General features: G+C 39.2%; 1 long non-coding RNA gene across 2 annotated transcripts; it reads right to left on the bottom strand.

Annotated features, from left to right (window-relative positions):
* Positions 1–4,480: 4,480 nt before the first annotated feature.
* Positions 4,481–19,559, bottom strand: LOC132374377 (uncharacterized). 2 transcript variants are annotated; one of them, XR_009505663.1, is made up of 5 exons: positions 19,267–19,559; positions 16,474–16,696; positions 15,828–16,035; positions 5,199–5,840; positions 4,481–4,703 (listed from the first exon to the last, which is right to left on the bottom strand). It is a non-coding gene; the product is annotated as an uncharacterized LOC132374377 (long non-coding RNA). The 2 variants fall into 2 exon arrangements; XR_009505662.1 differs by lacking the exon at positions 19,267–19,559 and having other exon boundaries at positions 16,474–17,299.
* Positions 19,560–19,589: the final 30 nt, after the last annotated feature.

Genomic DNA, 19,589 nt, shown 5'->3' with positions numbered 1-19,589 from the left:
GATTAAAATGTGAAATGAATCTCTCCTATTAAAAACAACTAAAAATTCTGGATAATTTTGTATGTTTAACACTTTCAAGATCTTGCAAATAAGTAAGGAATTTGCAGATGCCAAAATGAAATGATACCAGGAATCCTAGTTGGTACATGCCTGAAACTGGCTTTTATCCTAAGGGTGTTTGCAACTTTGGTGAACTTTAATCTCTGTTTTGATCGATGCTCAGGGCACAGAGAAGGAGATGAAGTCTAGGGTCCACCCAGGCTGGGAATGTTATAGGGAACCCCTATGTAAAGTTCAGATCCCCAAAGGCTGGATCTTAAAGAGTGAACAAGAAATAAAACCACACTGCAGAAGGAGAAAGCAGGCACTCCCAATACATTGTTACTGGGAGTATAAAGTAGTATAACAATTTTGGAAGATAGTCTGGCTGTTTCTTATAAAACCTAGTATAATCCTACCCTATAACCCAGCAATTCTACTCCTGAGGTTTTTACCCAACAGAAATGAAAATATATGTCCAAAAATTGACTTGTATGTAAATGTTCATAGAAGCTTTATTTATAATAGCCCCAAACTCTAAATAGGCCAAGTGTTCATTAACCCAAGAATGGATAAACAAATTGTGGTGTATGTATATGATAGAATACTAACTAGCAATAAAAAGGAACAGACTAGTGATACATTTAACAACATGAATAAATCTCAAGAACATTATGCTAAGTGAAAGAAGATTCACACAAAAAGAACACAGTTGATTCTATTTATATGAAATTCTAGAACAAGCTAAACTTACCTAAGGAGGAAAAAATCTGAACAATTGATATCGCTAGAGTTGGAGATAGGGGACATGGACTGACTTTAAAGAGGCATGAGAAAACATTCCAGCATTATGTTAATGTTCTATATCTTATAGGATTAAAGCTTATAAAACAGAAAAATTAAAATTTGTGCATTTCATTTCATTTAAATTTTATGGATGTATATACACACACACACATATATATACCCACACACATATATATATACACATATAAATATATATTTCTGTTTGATAATAAAAACAACAGCAGATCACTCTTGCTATTTTGTGGTGAATGTGAATGGACCAAAAGGGTCAAGGGAAACCAGCTAGGAGGCTATTGCAGTGAATCAAGTGAAGCATGATGAGAACTTAGCCTAGAGTAACAGCAATGGAGGTCAGGGAAAGTGGTTGAATTCATGATTTATTTTGGAGCTGGAGCCAATGTGAAATTGGATACATCAGTTGAAGAAAAGATAGGAAATAAGAATGACTGCTAATATTTTAGTCTGTATTATTAGGTGGATAGAGGTGTCATTAACTGAGAAGAGGAAGATTAGGAAAGGAAAAATTTGATGGGGGAACACAAAAATTCTCTTTTCTGACCATTTCAGTTTTGATAGCTATTTGATATTAAAAGTGAAGATACCAAGTAGATAGATAGTATAATAATCTGGAGGAGAGGTCAGGGCTTGAGATATAAATTAGGGAGTCTGAGTATATAGGTGATATATTTCATCATTTGTAATATTAAAATATATGAAATGCTTAAATGCATATAACAGTTAGCTAGTTACATAAATAGTGGTATTCATAGTAGAATATCATGCAGCCTAACAAGGGTGTAGGTTCACATAGGCTGATACTAAAGATGTTCAGGATATATTGTTAAATTTATTTATTTATTTGTTTGTTTGTTTGTTTGTTATTGAAGTATAGTTGATTTACAGTATTGTGTTAATTTCTGTTGTACATATTCTTAAATTTTAAAAGCAAATGGCATATGTATCATATAATTTGTATTAAAAAATCACATATAAATGTTTGTGCATGAATAGAAAATTTCTGGAAGATACATAAGCAGGTGTCAACAGTGGTTACTTGTCCGGAGATGAAGTAGAGGCATGATATGGGGATGGTGGATTTTGCTTATCCCTTTTTATTATTTCAAATTTTACCTCGAATATGTATTTTATAAATAAATATCAAGTAAATACCTAGGTGGTGATTGTGGTGGTATTGTTTTTTCCAAAGGGGCTTCTGGTTATGAGAGAAAGAGAACCAAATTAGGAAAATGAAAACCTAATTTCTTCACTGACTCTTGTGATGTCATGGGACCAGTCATCTCTTCTACGTAGGCTTTAATTTTCTCATCAGTAAAGCATCATCATTAAGCAAACAGCTCTCTGCATTCAAAGTCCCGTCTAAGCTAATTTTGCCTTATGCTACATTCAATTCAGGCTTAATTATTTACACCACACACCAACACATGGACTCAAATACTCTGCTTTACATCAATCTGATCCAATCTATCCAAATCTATTCAATTCATCCAGTCTTAATCAATCCATCCAGTACTATTGATATTTAATTCAACAGGGCATCTACTCTGTCCCAGGCACTGTGTAAGTGACAAGACAATAACAGACAGTCCTAATCTTGACAGAGTCCCTGGTCTAGTCGAGGGACTAGAGCCATGTAAACAGTTATAACACCCTCTGTAATAATAGAGCATAAAGAAATTCTGGAGGTGAAACAGAGGAAGCAGTGATGAACTCTATCTGGGAAGACTGGGGGAGGTTCCTTTGGTAGATTGTATTACAGTTTACCAACATCCATTTGCCCTTCCTGAGAGAAGATTCTACTTTCCCAAGCCACTGAAGTCATGCTTGGCCAAGAGACATGCTCTGCCAATGGAGTATGAGAAGTGATACGTATCTCATTCATTCAAAAGTTTAAGAAGAGTTTGTGCTTTCTGTAATCTTTTCCCTCTGTCACCAGCCACATTCTAGATAGTCTCTGCCAGGGTATCCTGGGTCCTGGAGTGAAGATGACATGAAACAGCATGGCAGCCAAACACAGTGGACTTGTGGCTTGACTGAGATTCAAACTCTGTTATCATAAGCCACTGAGATTTGGGGATCTGTTCACAATGCGCACCTTTCAGGGCTGATCAATGATGTTGGTCTGAGTCTTCCATACAAAGAAATTCAAGGCAATAATTTACTAAAATATCAGGGGTCAGGAACACCAAAACCATATCATTCATGAGCAAAGCAACCCAAGATAGGTCCTAGGAAGGAGAGCACATTACCTTGATGTAGTTCACCTTTGTTTCAGAGATGAACACATTTGTCTCTCAGTGAGTGATGATGAAACAATTTCTGTCATATTATCCTTTTAATTTAGTTGCCACAATTGCAAAACTACACTTATGCATAAATTAGACATATTATAAACAAACACTGTCCCTGACTTCAAGGTGGCTCTATCCGAAAAGGGTAAGTCAAACACTCAACTTTATACAGAGACCCGATAAGCTATAAGTAAAGGCAGTTTTTTTTCCTATTGTTCAGCCTTTTGTAGTGAGAGTGGAAGAATCTGTTCCTTGGTCCAGACGGCTCTTTTGAATTTTCTAAAAAGATAGCCCTAGTGTCTAATAGGAGGTAGATGATGTGGAAGTGGAATGGTATTTTGGGAGCAAAGACCTTAGCTAAGATATCAGGTTTGGGGGCTCTTGGAACACTTTTCAGCAGCATCACTTGAATGACAACCAAAACATTTCATTAGGAATCTCATGACTTTTTCCTTTTTTCTTTCCTCTCCTGTTTGTTCATGAAGCTGAATATATTTTTTCCAGATAGAAAATGAGATAATTCTGAATATTGGCATATTTTTGAAGAGATACAGTGCTTTAAATTCATGGCCGTTAACCTTAGTAGGCCTTGAGAGCTGCTTGTTAGTCCTACTCTGTTTCTCACCATAATCCCATTCTCCTAGACTTTTATCTTAGATCTTCACCTCCCTCCTCAAAACACCAAGTTTTGGTGCTTGTGCTGCTTAAATTCTGGGGGCATGGAAGACCAAAAATAAACAAGCAAGCAAATATACTTATAGGTGATAAAGGTAATAACAAAAAATAAAGAAGGAAAAGGGTTAGAGTAGGATAGATATAGGTAGAAAGTGGGGTGGTAGTTTTTTTTTTTTTTTGGCCTCACCATGTGGCACACAGGATCTTAGTTCGCCCACCCGAGATGGAACCTCCACTCCCTGCAGTGGAAGTGCAGAGTCTTAACCACTGTACCGCCATTGAGGTACCAGGTGGTGTTTTTGATTGGCAAGACTGGGAAGCTTCTCTGATAAGATGACATTTAAACAGAGAACAAGAGTATGGGAGGTAAGCCATGTGGGCATTTGTAGGAAGATCATTCTGGGCACAGGGAACCACATGTGCAAAGGCCCTGGGGCAGGAGTGTGCTTGGTGTGTTCAAGGAAGACAGTGAAGCTAGAGTGGAGAATGTGAGGGGGAGAGTGGCAGGAGAGGAGGTCAGGGAGGTGGCAGGGAGCAACCAGAACACACAGAACCTTTCAGACCATTCTTACCTTCACTGTCCTCACTCTTAGCAAATGACGTTACCTTTTTTTCTTTTTTTTAATATTTATTTATTTATTTTCTTTATTTTTTTGGCTGCGTTGGGTCTTAGTTGTGACACGCAGGATCTTCGGTTGCGGCACGTACGGGCTCTTCATTGTGGCACGTGGGCTTCTCTCAAGTTATGGTGTGCAGGTTTTTCTCTCTCTCGTTGAGGTGCACCGGACCAGTGGTTGTGGCACACGGGCGGGCTTAGTTGCCCCGCAGCATGTGGGATCTTGGTTCCCCAGCGAGGGATCAAACCTGTGTCCCCTGCATTGGAAGGCAGATTCTTTACCACTGGACCACCAGGGAAGTCCTGATGTTACTTCTTATTGCATTGAAAAAATCGAACCAATCAAAAGAGAACTTTTACCTCATCACCCCACCTACCACCCTACCTGCATCTGTACCCTTACAATTCGTCTTCTCTCCTCTGACCATGGAGGACTGCTCACACTCCAGCCTCATCATTTGAACGCTAGGTCACCCCCTCTGCCTGTCAGTGACATTGCTCCTGTAGTGGTCCACTCTCCTGCATCATTAATATTTTCTCTCTACGGGATAAATTTTTCATTGCTATAATCTTCTACCTTAAAACATCCTCCTTTGATCCCTGCTCATTCTGTTTCTCTTAACAGGAAAATGTTCTCCGTCTTTCTTGTCTGTACTTACCGTCTCGATTCCTTTTATCTCGTTCATTCCTGAACCTGGTACCAGCCAACTTTTGCTCCCCACCCTTCTCAAAATCTTTCTTATCAAGCTCACCAGTAACTTCCATGTTGCCAAATCCATTGTTCATCCATTGCTCATTTCCAAATTTTTATCTTTCTTAGCCGATCCACAGCACTTAACACAGTCGATTACTTCCTCCTTCTTAAGGCATTTTCTCCACGCCATCTCTTAATTTTCTTTAGCAGCTGCTCCTCTCACTCTCCTTTCCCGGAACTTCCTTTTCTTCCTCACCTCTAAGTGTTGGGACAGGACCATGGGGCTCAGCCCTCAGCCCACTCCTCATTACCATCAAAACGCATGCCATAGGTGATCTTATCCAGGTCCATGATTTAAATACATTTTTATCTTTATGACTTATGCATAATTGTTAGAATAGCTAGATTTTTCTGCAAAATACCCTCAAGTCTCAGTGCTGTAGGAAAATAAAGATTTGCTTCTCTTTCACTCTAGGTGTCCATCATGAGTCAGCAGGGGTATCTGTTAATTGTGGTCACTCAGAGATCCAGGCTGACACATATGTCCACAATCACCTAGGCAGGAAAAGCAGACATGGTGAACTCTCAAAGCCTCTGCCTGAAATGACAGAATCATTTCTGTTCTCATTTCATTGGCTGTATCAAGTCACATGGCTATGCCTAACTTCAAGGGGGCAGGAAATACAGTCACATCATGGACCTAGAAGAAGCAAACCAGAAATACTGGTCAATAGCTCTAATGATGACAACAATTCTCACAGTTTTATCTCAGACCCCGTCATCTCTGCTAAACTCTAGATTAGTGTATCAAACTGCCTGCTTGACATCTTGATACTTAATAGACAACTGAAACTTAGTATATCTAAATCAAAATTCTTGATTTGTCTCTTGCCTTCACCTCATATTACCAATTTTGTCCTTGCTTTGACTCTGCCTTTTTGGTAAGTACTCGTTCCATCTTACCTGCTACTCAGGCCAAAACCTTGGAGTCATCTTTGACTACTTTCTGTTTCCCAAACCTCACACTGTTTCTATCTGCAAATACTATTGACTCTTAACTGAAATATATACAGCATTTGACCTCTTCTCACCTTATTATGACCATCTAGTGCAAACTGCTATCATCTCTTGTGTGGACAACTGTGATAGCCTACTAACTGGTCTCCCTGGTTCCCTGTTTGCCTCCCGATAGTCTATCCTTCATACAGAAGGTAGAGTAATCCTCCTGAAACTTCGCTATATTTGACCTTCCCGGGCTCAGAACCTGTCAGTGGCTCCCTATCTCACCCGCAGTAAAATCCAAAGTCACCATGGTCTATAAAGTTGTACAATGTTCAGGCTGCTGCCTGCCACCTTCCTGACCTCCTCTCCTGCCACTCTCCCCCTTGCTTTCTCCACTCTAGCTGCGCTTTCTTCCTTGCTCAACACACCAAGCACACTCCTACCGCAGTGCCTTTGCACATGCGGTTCCCTGTACCTTGAATGATCTTCCTACAAATGCTCCCATGGCTTACTCCCTTACATCCCTTGTTCCTGGTTTAAATGTTATCTTATCAGAGAAACTGATAAGATGTCACTACCCCCCTTCCCACCTCTATTGCTCTCAATCCCTTTTCCTTTTTTCTCCTTTGTCATTACTTTTTCACCTACTGGAATAGCGTATTTACTTGTTTGTTTATTTTTGGTCTCCCTTCCTCCCAGAATGTAAGTTCTATGAGTATCAAAGCTGTATGTTTTTCTACTTTCATGTCCCCAGTGCCTAAAACAATGCCTAGCACATATTAAACAATAAATATTTGTCAAATGAATAATTGAGAAAAGCAATTAAAACGTCTAACCTTTATTGAATGCTTACTCCTTGCCTTTCTCAATGCTTTACATTATTGTACTTTATGAGGCGTCATCCCCCTCTTACCAAGGGGGAAATAGAGACTTAGAGAGGGTATGTAACTTGCCTAAGGCCACTCAGCTGGCATGTGGTGGAGCCCAGTCTCAGTCCCAGCTCAGTCAGCCTCCAAATCCGAGCTCCTGATGACCTTGTCCTGCCATGATTTTGGCAAACTCCCTAGTGAGCAATCTATTAATGCACTCTTAAATTAGAATCTAAAAGTAAGGAAGGATTAATAATTAAATGCTACCATAAAGAAGAACTAGACATATCTAGAAGATTATGAGCTCTAAATGGAATGAAAAATAGATTTGGGAATTCTGTTGATTTTCAGTCTTCCATATTGGGTCTAAAACCAGGCAGATAACATTTTTATACTTAAACAGTGACCTGATATAAAGCCTAAGGCCCCAAAATAACTCGGTGCCCTTGACCAGTCTTGAAGGGACAAACAAGCAAACCTCTGGTCAAGTTTCTCTCCTCCCTCCCTCCCTCCCTTCCTTCGTTCCTTCCTTTCTCTCTCTTTCTCTTTCCTTCCTTTTCTCTTTCTATTGCGGTATAATTGACACATTGGTCAAATGTGTTTCTGACCAGCCTTTGACCCTAACAAATTAGGCTGGCAGAAATGACTGTTGTATGCTGAATGCATCTTCTAAAATTGCTTCTGATCTCAGCTATCTGTTGGTGTCACTGGAAAGTTCAGAGAGCGCTGCGTCACTCTGAGCATATTCGGTTTCCCTGGAAGGAGGGCATCATTGGCTCTGTCTTTTACAAACAACAACATTTCTTATTAATAGGGTTCTTTCTCTACAGGGCCATGGATTATTGATGGATCTCACTGTTAGGCGAGGCCCCCGTTGCCCCAGACAAATATGACACAGCTTTTCGGCCTCACTTCAGCAGGCCCAGACGTCGCCTCCAGCAGCCCACATGTGTACCTGCCTTAGGCAATGTGAGGGTGGCTCTTGTTCAAGCTACATCTCAGAGGAAAAGCAGCTTTCTCCTGGCTGAGTGAATAGAGAGAGGAGAAGGGAGGGATGCTGGTGTTGTCATCTCCCTGCACAGACACTATCCTGGGTGCCTCTCAAGTTGACCAGAAAGCTCTCACTGGACCCTGAATCTTTTTTTTTTTTTTTCAATTTTAATATACTTAACCTGCTATTTTATTTTACTTTGTAAATTGAAGCAAAGGGACCCATAATCTTAATTGTAACCTATCGGCACCAAATACCTTCTGTTCAAGCTCTTTCTCATATCTTTCTTCTCTTAGTGTAGGCATTTTAATACATGTAAAAATGCACTGAAACATGCAAAGGGCTAGAAGCTCTATTGTAAGATAAAGTAGTCACCAAAGGAATGCTTTTAAAATTATTTTTCCTATCTCCTTTTCATACATGCTTTAAGAGCTGCCCTGGTAGGAGGGGCCTGAACTAAAATCATAGTGTCACCGTAACTGGAAGAAAGGAACTCCTGAAGTTACCTAGCCAAATTCTTTACAGATGAGGAAACAGGAGACAAAGAAGTAAGGGACTTACCCAAGCACATAATGGTGATACCTGGTGGGACATGGATTAAACTTGTCGCCCTTGACCTCCCACTCCATCGTCCTTCTAAATGTACAGGCTACTGGCTTCCTCTGGATGTAGGTTCCGGCCATTTAGTGTCATGGTTCACTCTGTGCTCTCCAGATCTGGCTATTTTTCCTCCGGTGCATATCCCAACTCTAGGAATTTGGACTCACATCCTAACATCTGGCTAGTTGGTTATCAGATTTAGAAAAAATGTCAGTCTCCTAAAAAGTTGGGTGATAAATTATATCTAATAACTATTTAACATACCCTACTGACATCTGAATGCCTATTTTGTTATTAAAACTAGTAACCTCTTATACAGCTATACCTCAGGGCTCCACCACTCATAACACAGCACACCAATTCCTACATTTCAAACATGAGCAACTATAGCCGCAGAAAGGAGAAGAGAACTTATTACTTACAAATTAGGTATTAGCATGAAAAAGACATTAAAGGCAAATGAACTTACCTTGAAAAAAAGAAACTTTATTAATATGGCAGTTTTAAAGATGGCACCAAATACTTTTTATTCCTCCCATCAAGAGCTGGGGTCTAAGTCCCCTGCCACTGAGTCTAGGTTGGCCTTAGTGACTCACTTAGAATCCACAGAATGTGGCACAAGCAATGCTATGTAACTTGTTGGGCTGGGCCAAGAAAGGTCATGCAGCTTTCAGCTTGTTCACTGGAGTTCTGAGCTGTTGTGCAGAAAATCAGACAGCCCTGAGACTGCCATGCTGGAGCTGCCGTCTTGGAAGTGATCCTCCAGGGCCCAGCTGTTTGGGCCACTATGCATTCCAGACACCTTGGCCATTCTAATCATGCCTGCTGATGGAGTGCAGACACTGTATAGCAGAGAAGGGCTGGCCCCTCTGTGCCCTTTCTGAACTTCTGACCACAGGACAGCAAACATGAACAAATAGCTGTTTTTGATTTTGCATCCCTAGGTTTTGGGGTGGTCTGTTACACTGCAATAGACACTGGAACAGTTAAACAGTTCAATGTCTCTCTTTGTTCAGAGTTACAATTCTTCACCCTATGGTGACATTATTTTTATTTTCCCACCCTTAGAGAATACTTTGCATCATTCTTTGATGCACTTGCATGTTCCCATAGTCTTTTTACAGCTTTTATGCTTGGATTCATGTCTGCGTTAACTGACATCTCCTCTGTGTCTGAAGAATCTATAAACACCTACTAGCTATATCTAACTTAACATAACTGAAATCACGAAAATGATTACAATTTTATGGTTACCATTGCAAATAATTCCTCTGGAATAAATATAAGAAAGATAACTGATCTATAAAACAGTGAACATTTTAATTTTAAGAAACCAATTCCCACCATTTTAGTTACTCCTCCTTTATTCTATAAAAGATTTTTAAAAAGTCATTTATTCAAAGATTGCATAAAAATTAATAATGTCAAGGGAATGTTAGCTGCCATATATTGGCTATTACACAGAAGAAAAATTCCAGAAAGATGCAGTATATTTAACATGGCTTATACATAGAAAATGCCCAGTGATGTCCAATAAAGATTAAAATTTTAGTGTTGACATCACTGTAACAGAAAAGGAAAATGGACAAAAAAAGAATAAGAGTGACTCTGGAAATGAAAAATAATTACAACTTTAGTTTTTAAATAGTAATTTGTAGAATCCACTGCCTATATCACTCGTCTGCCCCGGGCCTATGAAGTGCTGAGCCGGTGACGTTTGGAACTGCAGGATCTCAAATATGACACCAATTCACCGTTTAGAGTTATAGAGCTTCTACCCTTCAGCGCAAACTATTTCTATCAGGATCCAAACTTTTATCTAATTAGCAATAGCTGGAAAGGGTTTGCCCTTTGCAACTGGGAGATGTGCATGTGAGTGTGTGTGTGTGTGTGTGTGTGTGTGTGTGTGTGTTTTCAACCATTCTTTCTGGCAGATTATAATCAATGCAGGTTTCTATCAAATACATTCAGAGATGGCAACTGATCTGATTGAGAAGACAGTCAAAATGAGTAAATCCAGTTCGAATGGACCTTGCTTGTTGATTTTCCCCTCATCTCAAGAACCTGGACTTAATTAGGTATCCAAAAAGTTCCCATTTACTTCAAAGCATAGTGGGTATGTATTTCTGTACAAGCAAGAGATTTACCTTCGATATTGGTTGATATCATTCTTCGGAATAATACTCTTAATAGCACACTAGCAACACAAAGATAGTTTAACAGATTGCTCAAATTTCCGAGATTAATATAGAAGAGAGCAATATTGGCCAACCCCACAGAGAACCAGGGGATTACCCAGGACATCTTACTTTTGGAGCATTTCTTGAGTGGGAATAAATGAGTGACAGCTGCTGAGCCAGAAGCTCCTAGCTGTGCCTAGCAGTGTGGCATCCCCAAAGTTTTCAGAGGTCCTCAAGCCCTTATTACACAATTTTTTTTAAAAGACCCTCAAACTAAAATTATATTTTTTCTCTTAATCACTCAGAATCCATCATGTTAAGAAAATCTGGTAACCCCACAGAACCACTAAAGTTCTCTCAAAAGAATTACCCTGAGGCATGACAATCACATTGATTACAAAAGCTTAGAATCAACTACAGGTATTGGTGATAGGCAAGTGAAACCAAAGAGTTTCCAATACGAAGTGAAATTAGTCACCAGCTTGTAGCATTTACCTTTCTGTACACAGTGGGGATGCCAGTAAACATTTTATCCAACCGAGAGGGTGTTACATAAGCTCGGTGAGTCTGCTGCGGCAGAGAATGTGCATTTCTAAGGGGAGAAATCTCTTGTTTTGGACAATTAAGTGCCCTGTGGTTCTCTCTGGCATTTCCTGTGCAAGCCTCTTAAGTGTCTCATCCTTGCAGAAATGCATGAGTTGATTCATGCAGTGCACAGGTTGTAGGAATGCTGAGATGATTTTTTTTCTTCATAGATTTCAGGGCTAATTTTGCAAATGCATTTTTATAATGGTTATGTTCCCTCCCCACATCGGCGTGCTGAAATGTCTCACTCTGAGAGAACCGAGAGACAACTACTGTGCCAGAAGTGGCAGCTGGGAAAGATTAAAAAAATATCAGATAAAGGAAGCAAGGGCTGAAAGGTAAGACAGACAGCTGGGAGATTTAAGGGACGCGGCTTCTAAGCAGCTGAAAGAGACAGCAGTCCAGAGCGAGAATGTGTGCAAGATAAGAGGTTTTGTGCAATCTGAAGAAATATGCCAAAGATGATAAGAAATGCAGCTGTTATGAAAGTGTGAATTACCAAGATTCCCGGTATGCCCAGGACATAAAGCCATTCCACATGTGTGCTTGAGGGGCAAGCACAGGGACTTCTTTCACTGGTCAGTCTCACTCCTTAAACTCTTCAAGTGAAGACCCTGTGTGTACCTCCCACTCAGCTCTTCCCAAGCTGCTATGGCTCCTGGTTCCGGTGCTATTTCTTCTTCAAGTTCTCCTTTCCTCCTTAATCTTTTCTTAACTGGCATTGAGACAGTCAATCTCACTACTCAAGCTCATTCATGGCAGATGACTTGAATCATACACCTTTAATAACTATACCCTACATTTAAATCCCATGTTATTAAGATTGGCATTATTAAAAGTTTATAATTATTTGGCACTCCTTGACATATACTCATTCAATTTTATATTTTATTACAATAATAAATCACAGTATAACACTTTTCCCAAAAAAGCACAAGTGGATGGAGGTCAAGATGACTAAATAGTCATTATAACCCTTAGTACTGTGACTACCTAAATGTTGACAACAGAAATTAAATTCAGAAAATGAGCACAGAGGCATTTGTGCTATGCTATCTTTCTGTATATCTTTATATATTTTTAAGCATTTTAATCATGTAAATAACTTGCCTTGGAGTCCTTAAATTTGGTTTTGAAGGGTCTATAGAATTGAAGTCATGTTTGTTAAACTTGCCTTAGAATTTCTGAGACAATTCCTAGTGACGCAGAAAGATACCGCTAAAATAATCCAGTGGCAGTTGGTCTTTGGCATCATCCAGACCTGGGTTTCAACTTACAGTTCTACCACCTTCAGTTATGACTTTAGGCAAACTACATTAGCCTCCACGTCAAGTGAAGATAATAATGCCAAGTCTATAGTGAGGCTGTGAGGATTTAAGATAATGTATGCAGTTACTTACAATTGCCAAGATATGGAAGCAACCTAAGTGGCCATCAACAGGGGAATGGATAAAGAAGATGTATATATATATACAATGGAATGCTACTCAGCCATAAAAAAGAATGAAATAATGCCAACATGGATGGACTTGGAGGACATTATGCTAAGTGAAATAAATCAGACAGAGAAAGACAAATACTGTGTGATATCACTTATACCTGGGATCTAAAACAAATACAACAAACTAGTGAGTAAAACAAAAAAGAAGCAGACACATAGATAAGAGAACAAACTAGTGGGTACCAGTGGGGAGAGGGAAGAGGGGAAAAGCAAGATAGGGGTAGGAGAGTAAGAGGTACAAACTATTCTGTATAAAATCAGCTACAAGGATATATTGTACAACATGGGGAATAAAGTCAATATTTTATAAGAGCTATAAATGGAGTAAAACTTTTAAAAATTGTGAATCATTATATTGTACATCTGTAACATATAATATTGTATGGCAACTATACTTCAATTAAAAAAAAAAAAGAAAAAAATAATGTATGCAGTGTCTGGCATAAATGGATGCCCAGTAAATGGTAGCCAAAAATCTAGACATTTAAAGTAAAGAAGTGTACAATGGTAATAGAGAGAAAAGTGTTCAATTTGATGTTGACTATTATCAGTATTTCTTTTCTGACACAGAATGACTCTTTGAAAGTGGCAGCAGGGGCTGCAGGGAAAGCACCAATCAAAGGACCTGTGAGGTAAGATTTTGTGTGTGTGTGTTAGTTTCTGCTTTATAACAAAGTGAATCAAAGCTATACATATACTTATATCCCCATATCTCCTCCCTCTTGCGTCTCCCTCCCACCCTCCCTATCCCACCCCTCTAGGTGGTCACAAAGCACCGAGCTGATCTCCCTGTGCTATGAGGCTGCTTCCCACTAGATACCTATTTTACATTTGGGAGTGTATATATGTCCATGTCACTCTCTCACTTCGTCCCAGCTTACCCTTTCCCCTCCCTGTGTCCTCAAGTCCATTCTCTATGTCTGCATCTTTATTCCTGTCCTGCCCCTAGGTTCATCAGAACCATTTTTCTTTTTTTTTTAGATTCCACATATATGTGTTAGCATACGGTATTTGTTTTTCTCTTTCTGACTTACTTCACTCTGTATGACAGACTCTAACTCCATCCACCTCACTACAAATAACTCAATTTCGTTTCTTTTTATGGCTGAGTAATATTCCATTGTATATGTGTGCCACACCTTCTTTATCCATTCATCTGTCGATGGACACTTAGGTTGCTTCCATGTCCCGGCTATTGTAAATAGAGCTGCAATGAACACTGTGGTACATGACTCTTTTTGAATTATGGTTTTCCCAGGGTATATGCCCAGTAGTGGGATTGCTGGGTCATATGGTAGTTCTACTTTTAGTTTTTCAAGGAACCTCCATACTGTTCTCCATAGTGGCTGTATCAATTTACATTCCCACCAACAGTGCAAGAGGGTTCCCTTTTCTCCACACCCTCTCCAGCATTTATTGTTTGTAGGTTTTTTGATGATGGCCATTCTGACTGGTGTGAGGTGATATCTCATTGCGGTTTTGATTTGTATTTCTTTAATGATTAGTGATGTTGAGCATCCTTTCATGTGTTTGTTGGCCATCTGTATATCTTCTTTGGAGAAATGTCTATTTAGGTATTCTGCCCATTTTTGGATTGGGTTGTTTGTTTTTTTGATATTGAGCTGCATGAGCTGCTTGTATATTTTGGAGATTAATCCTTTGTCAGTTGCTTCATTTGCAAATATTTTCTCCCATTCTGAGGGTCGTCTTTTTGTCGTTTATGGTTTCCTTTGTTGTGCAAAAGCCTTTAAGTTTCATTAGGTCCCATTTGTTTATTTTTGTTTTTATTTCCATTTCTCTAGGAGGTGGGTCAAAAAGGATCTCGCTGTGATTTATGTCATAGAGTGTTCTGCCTATGTTTTCCTCTAGGAGTTTTATAGTGTCTGGCCTTACATTTAGGTCTTTAATCCATTTTGAGTTTATTTTTGTGTATGGTGTTAGGGAGTGTTCTAATTTCATTCTTTTACATGTAGCTGTCCAGTTTTCTCAGCACCACTTATTGAAGAGACTGTCTTGAGGTAAGATTTTGTACTTAAAATCCCCCTCTGAGTTGTCCTGGGACTTCAGGCACTTGCTTCAACTTCCCGCTTGGTCAGTTACACTCTCCCAGTGTATTATCTTTCCATCGGGCATTGGTTTATGCCAAGCACGTTGCTGATCACGATCAATGATAAGCATATGGAGTGTTTTTAATTAATTAATTAATTAATTTAACTGAGGTACAGTTGATTGCAATATTATATGTTTCAGGTGTATAACACAGTGTTTCACAATTTTAAAAGATTCTACTCCATTTATAGTTACTATAAAATATTGGCTGTATTTCCTGTGCTGGGCAATATATCCTGTAGCTTATTTATTTTATACATAGTAGTTTGTACCTCTTAAACGATTATTCCTATGTTGCCCCTTCCCCTTCCCCTCTCCCCATTGGTAATAACCACTAGTTTGTTCTCTATGTGGAGTGTTTTAAAAATATTATTGATGAAGTAGCAATAGTGCAGAAAATCAGCATTACATTTTTTAATATGGTTGTCTACTGATAAGCAGGTACAGAAAGTACAGTTAGATGTCAGGCTAAAGGTCAGAAGAGTGGATTCAATTGTAATTAGGAATGAATCAAACATGTTCAGAGCAACACTGAAAGCTTCCTCAGCCCCCTGGAATCTTCTACCCCCATTCTTCTCAGAATTCATACCTACGTGCAGGAATTTTGCCTCCACTAATTCAGTGGTCACTTGCTCATATGTCACAGGAGATTGAGGACAGGTGCTAAGGAACCCAGGGGAAGCGCATAGGGTTCACTAGAAAGAACAGGGTCAGGAAGCAGTGTGTTGAGGTGGTGGGCACAGAGGATGCGGTTTCAGGCCACCCCAACTTGAAATCCCGGTTCTGCACCACGCTGAATTTGTGGCTTTGGGCAGGCTGCTTACTGCTCAATGGGGATACCATTGCTTACCTTATGTTTAATGAGGATTACGTACAAGCACCTGGTACACGGTGTGTGGTTAGTGGTGCAGGCCGCTTCCCTCGCATCCCTTTGCAAACTTTCTGTTATTTCTCCAAAGGCCCATCAATAGGAGCGACCAGCATCGCATCGAGGCAGAAGCAGCAAAGCATGTGCAAACACCGATGTGAAGAGCTCACCTTTCTCAGCCACAAATGACCTTTTGATACGTAGAAGGAAAGTATGCTGGTTAGCAAGGTAAGTACATTTTCTTTAATCCTCCTCCTCTCTTTTCTGACTCGCTTGTCTGCTTAAAATGGAAAGTGAGGATAGATCAATGAATTCCACTGTTCCTTATCCCTGGAGGCCCAAGGGCCCTGATGAAGCTCTATCTGATCCTACCAAAGGCACCATAATTGTCTGTTTCTACCAGCTTTCAGTTACAAAAAATATACTCCTTTTTCTTAAACATCTAAACCTTGCAAGCATAGTTCAAAAATTCAGCTGTTGTCCTGTCTTTTAACTAGAAAACTAGATATCTAATTCGTGTCCTTTAAATGACCCCCCACCCCCTCACCCCCAGATGAAGTCTCCTGCCACCCAGCCAGCCCCTCTCCCACTCTTCCTCACAGCAGACCCCTTAGTGGCAAGTCCTCACCTCATGCGATCCGGCCCACGTGACTCCCACTCCGTCATCTCATCCCCTTTCACTTGTTTTTAAGGGAAGCTTTTTTCTTTTCTTCATTATTTTCTTCTACTTCCTTTGCACATCACTCTTTTCTCAAATTTCAAAATGTACATAAGCAAATGCAGGATGGAAGTGCGTACTCTAAGACTCTCCAAAGGCGTCTTCTCTATCTCCTTCGCCTCACCTGAGGCACCTACGGCACAGGTGGCACAGCTAAGAGTCAGAGTACTCAGAAAGCAAACAAGTTCATACCTGGTTGGGACTGTCAGATGAACATAGATTAAAAATAGAGCTAAACCACAACTTTCTACTTGGCAAAACTATGTTTTAGTATTTCACGCTCATTTTGGAAGTCAGTCTGAGATATCTGCCCTTTTAGGAACACATTATCTGAGCTTTTAAACGAAAAGAAATAATGATTGTTACTCAATCCCTGTTATGATGTAATCAGAATGACCTCTAAGTGTGGAAAAATGGAAAACAATGCACAGCCTCCAACTCACTTAAATTATATTGATAGCTTAGTGGTAGCATCTTGAATTTAAAAAATAATTGCATTCATCTTCTGGGATACAAGTGACTGGAAAGAAGGGTACTTTCTGAATAAGTTGGTCAAGAATGACCAAATACTGTGCAATTTTGAGACAGCACTAATTTGTGATATCAAAGCTAAAAATCCTTTTTCTTATCTAAAATTTCTAAAGTGCTTATACATGCATGTATTGTCTGATTTCCTTCTCATTTTGATTTATGATTGAGATTTCAAAGTCTGGAATGTAAATGACTTAGCTAAAATCATTATTGAACTTCTAAAATTCAACTCAGAACAAATATCCAAAATGAAACCTCTTCTGTATGAAGTGCTTAAGCAAAACAAAGTTAGAATTTCCATGGAAACAGCCTGGAATTCTTGAAGGAAAAGAGAGGACAAAAGTAAGCATGAAAATGCATTTATTTATTTTTTGGTTCCTCTGTACCTCTGCCCCTGCAAACTTCAGGCTGTCATCTTAACGAACGCTTTCAAGCCTCAGAGGGAATTAAGGAGAACAATATTTGACAGGAGTGAGGAAGGAGCTAAATATAGTTCCCCTGTGAGAGAAATATATTCCATAATCTTCTCCTCTCCCCTTCCTTCCCCTGAGCAATCTCTCCATCTTTCAATGTGATTTTTGTGCCGCTCTTGCTGTACAGCAAGTTTAGCTGTGACTTGGTTGGGACAGAACGAAGGTAACATGAGATACCTTTGTCCTCTTTTGGGAGGGTCATTTCATACAAGACAACTGCTGAGGTCAATTTCCAAATTAATATTGTATATATTCCCACAGTATAATTTCCATCTGCCTAATAGTTCAGAATATCTAAAATGCTCTCATATCAGTTAACTCATTTGATCAGTACAATCTGAGAGGTAAACAAATCAACTATGTTGAGTACTATCAGCTTACACGTTACCAGGATAGAAGGGTTCAAGATCACCCTGCTGGTAAGTAAAGAAACCAGACCTTGGCCAGCAATTTGGATCTCAGACCATTGTTTTCTCCGACTATACAAATACAACTAACCTCCTGACCAAGGTAGACACTGTGTCATGGGTACTCTCCCCTCTTTATTAGAAATTAAGAACTTTTATTTATTTTAAAAATACATGCTTTAGCATTATAAAGTAAAAATCTTGCCCTCTCTATAACTGCTAATACTGATCAGTAAATACCTCCAAGAAAGGTATAGTCAGGGATACATGGACTTTTGGTTTCCCTGAGTATGGCTATTTTTGACAAGCTTTTCCCAGAACCTATTTTTAATTGATAAATCAAATAATGTTTCATTTTAAAGCTCAGCAATCAATACATGACTTACAGAGGACAAAAGTGACCTTTTGTAAATCTGAAACGTTAAATGTTGAACTTGTCTTTTGGAATAATCATTGATGCATTGGCTGAATTAAGTAACTTAGAAAATTATTTTACTGATCCAAGATAATACCTTGGGGTGCAATAAAATCTCTCCCTAGGGATACAGTGGTATCTATTTTCTTTGGAAAATTAAAGGCAGTTAAGGTTGGAGATTATGATGGCTCTAAATAGGATGATAGTCATCATCAAGTACAAAGTCTGGGACGTCCCTGGTGGTCCAGCGGTTTTGATTCCGTGCTTCCAATGCAGGGGACACCAGTTCCATCCCTGGTCAGGGAACTAAGATCCCACATGCCGTGCGGCCAAAAAAAGAAAAAATAGAAAGCATGATGGAATCTGTTATTGTAACTTTCTGCTGCTTATAAGTTTTGAAAACTAATGGAATTCAATAAAAGATATCATATCATGCATTTGGGAAATATTAAGACCAAGGGACCAACAGACAAACCATTCCATAATTAACATAACGTGTATACTTTAAGACAATATGACAGTCATTCATTTGATGTTCTAAGACATACATTATTAGATATGGCCACATCATTGTGGACAAAAATTAAAAAATAGAAACATTCCAAGAGGTGACTTCCTCTTTGGTTAGCTTTCACTATAGGGCATTACAACAAGTGCTACCAGTAATCATTTATCTAGATAAATAGTAATATATTTGACTGTGCCAAGTAGTTGATATACTTTAATACTTAAATAACCATTTAAGACAGGTAGTACCGTCCAACATTATAGATGAGAAATCAATAAAAACCTCACCCCAAAAGTGAACTACAAAAAGCAATGTGTTCCATTCACATTGCTAGTACCTGGTACAGGCTAGCACGAAACCTCAGTTTACCTGATCCCAGCATCACTGTGCTACTCCAGCTTCGAGTTGACTGTTCCCCTCTACAGCCCATTCCTTCCAAGCAACCTTCAGGTAACCAAGTATCACTGCCATGAATCGTCCTTTAGGGTTCACTATTGGGGGAGGACCTATATCATTTGCTAAATGTAAGGCAGATACTGAGTTAATGAAATTTACTTAAAAGGTATAAAAGCAGGGCATCTGGGAAGCTTTCTGCTCACTGAAAATGTTACCTGTAAATCACAGCCATTAATTCTAGTTAAAGGGAGAAATCATTCCACTTTTACAACAAAATTAGAAACAACCAATGCAAC

This window comes from Balaenoptera ricei, chromosome 11 (assembly GCF_028023285.1).
Source record: "Balaenoptera ricei isolate mBalRic1 chromosome 11, mBalRic1.hap2, whole genome shotgun sequence".
In the NCBI taxonomy this organism is placed as follows: domain Eukaryota; kingdom Metazoa; phylum Chordata; class Mammalia; order Artiodactyla; family Balaenopteridae; genus Balaenoptera; species Balaenoptera ricei.
The sequence above is the reverse complement of the archived record's forward strand: the minus strand, read 5'-3'. Positions and strand labels throughout refer to the sequence as shown.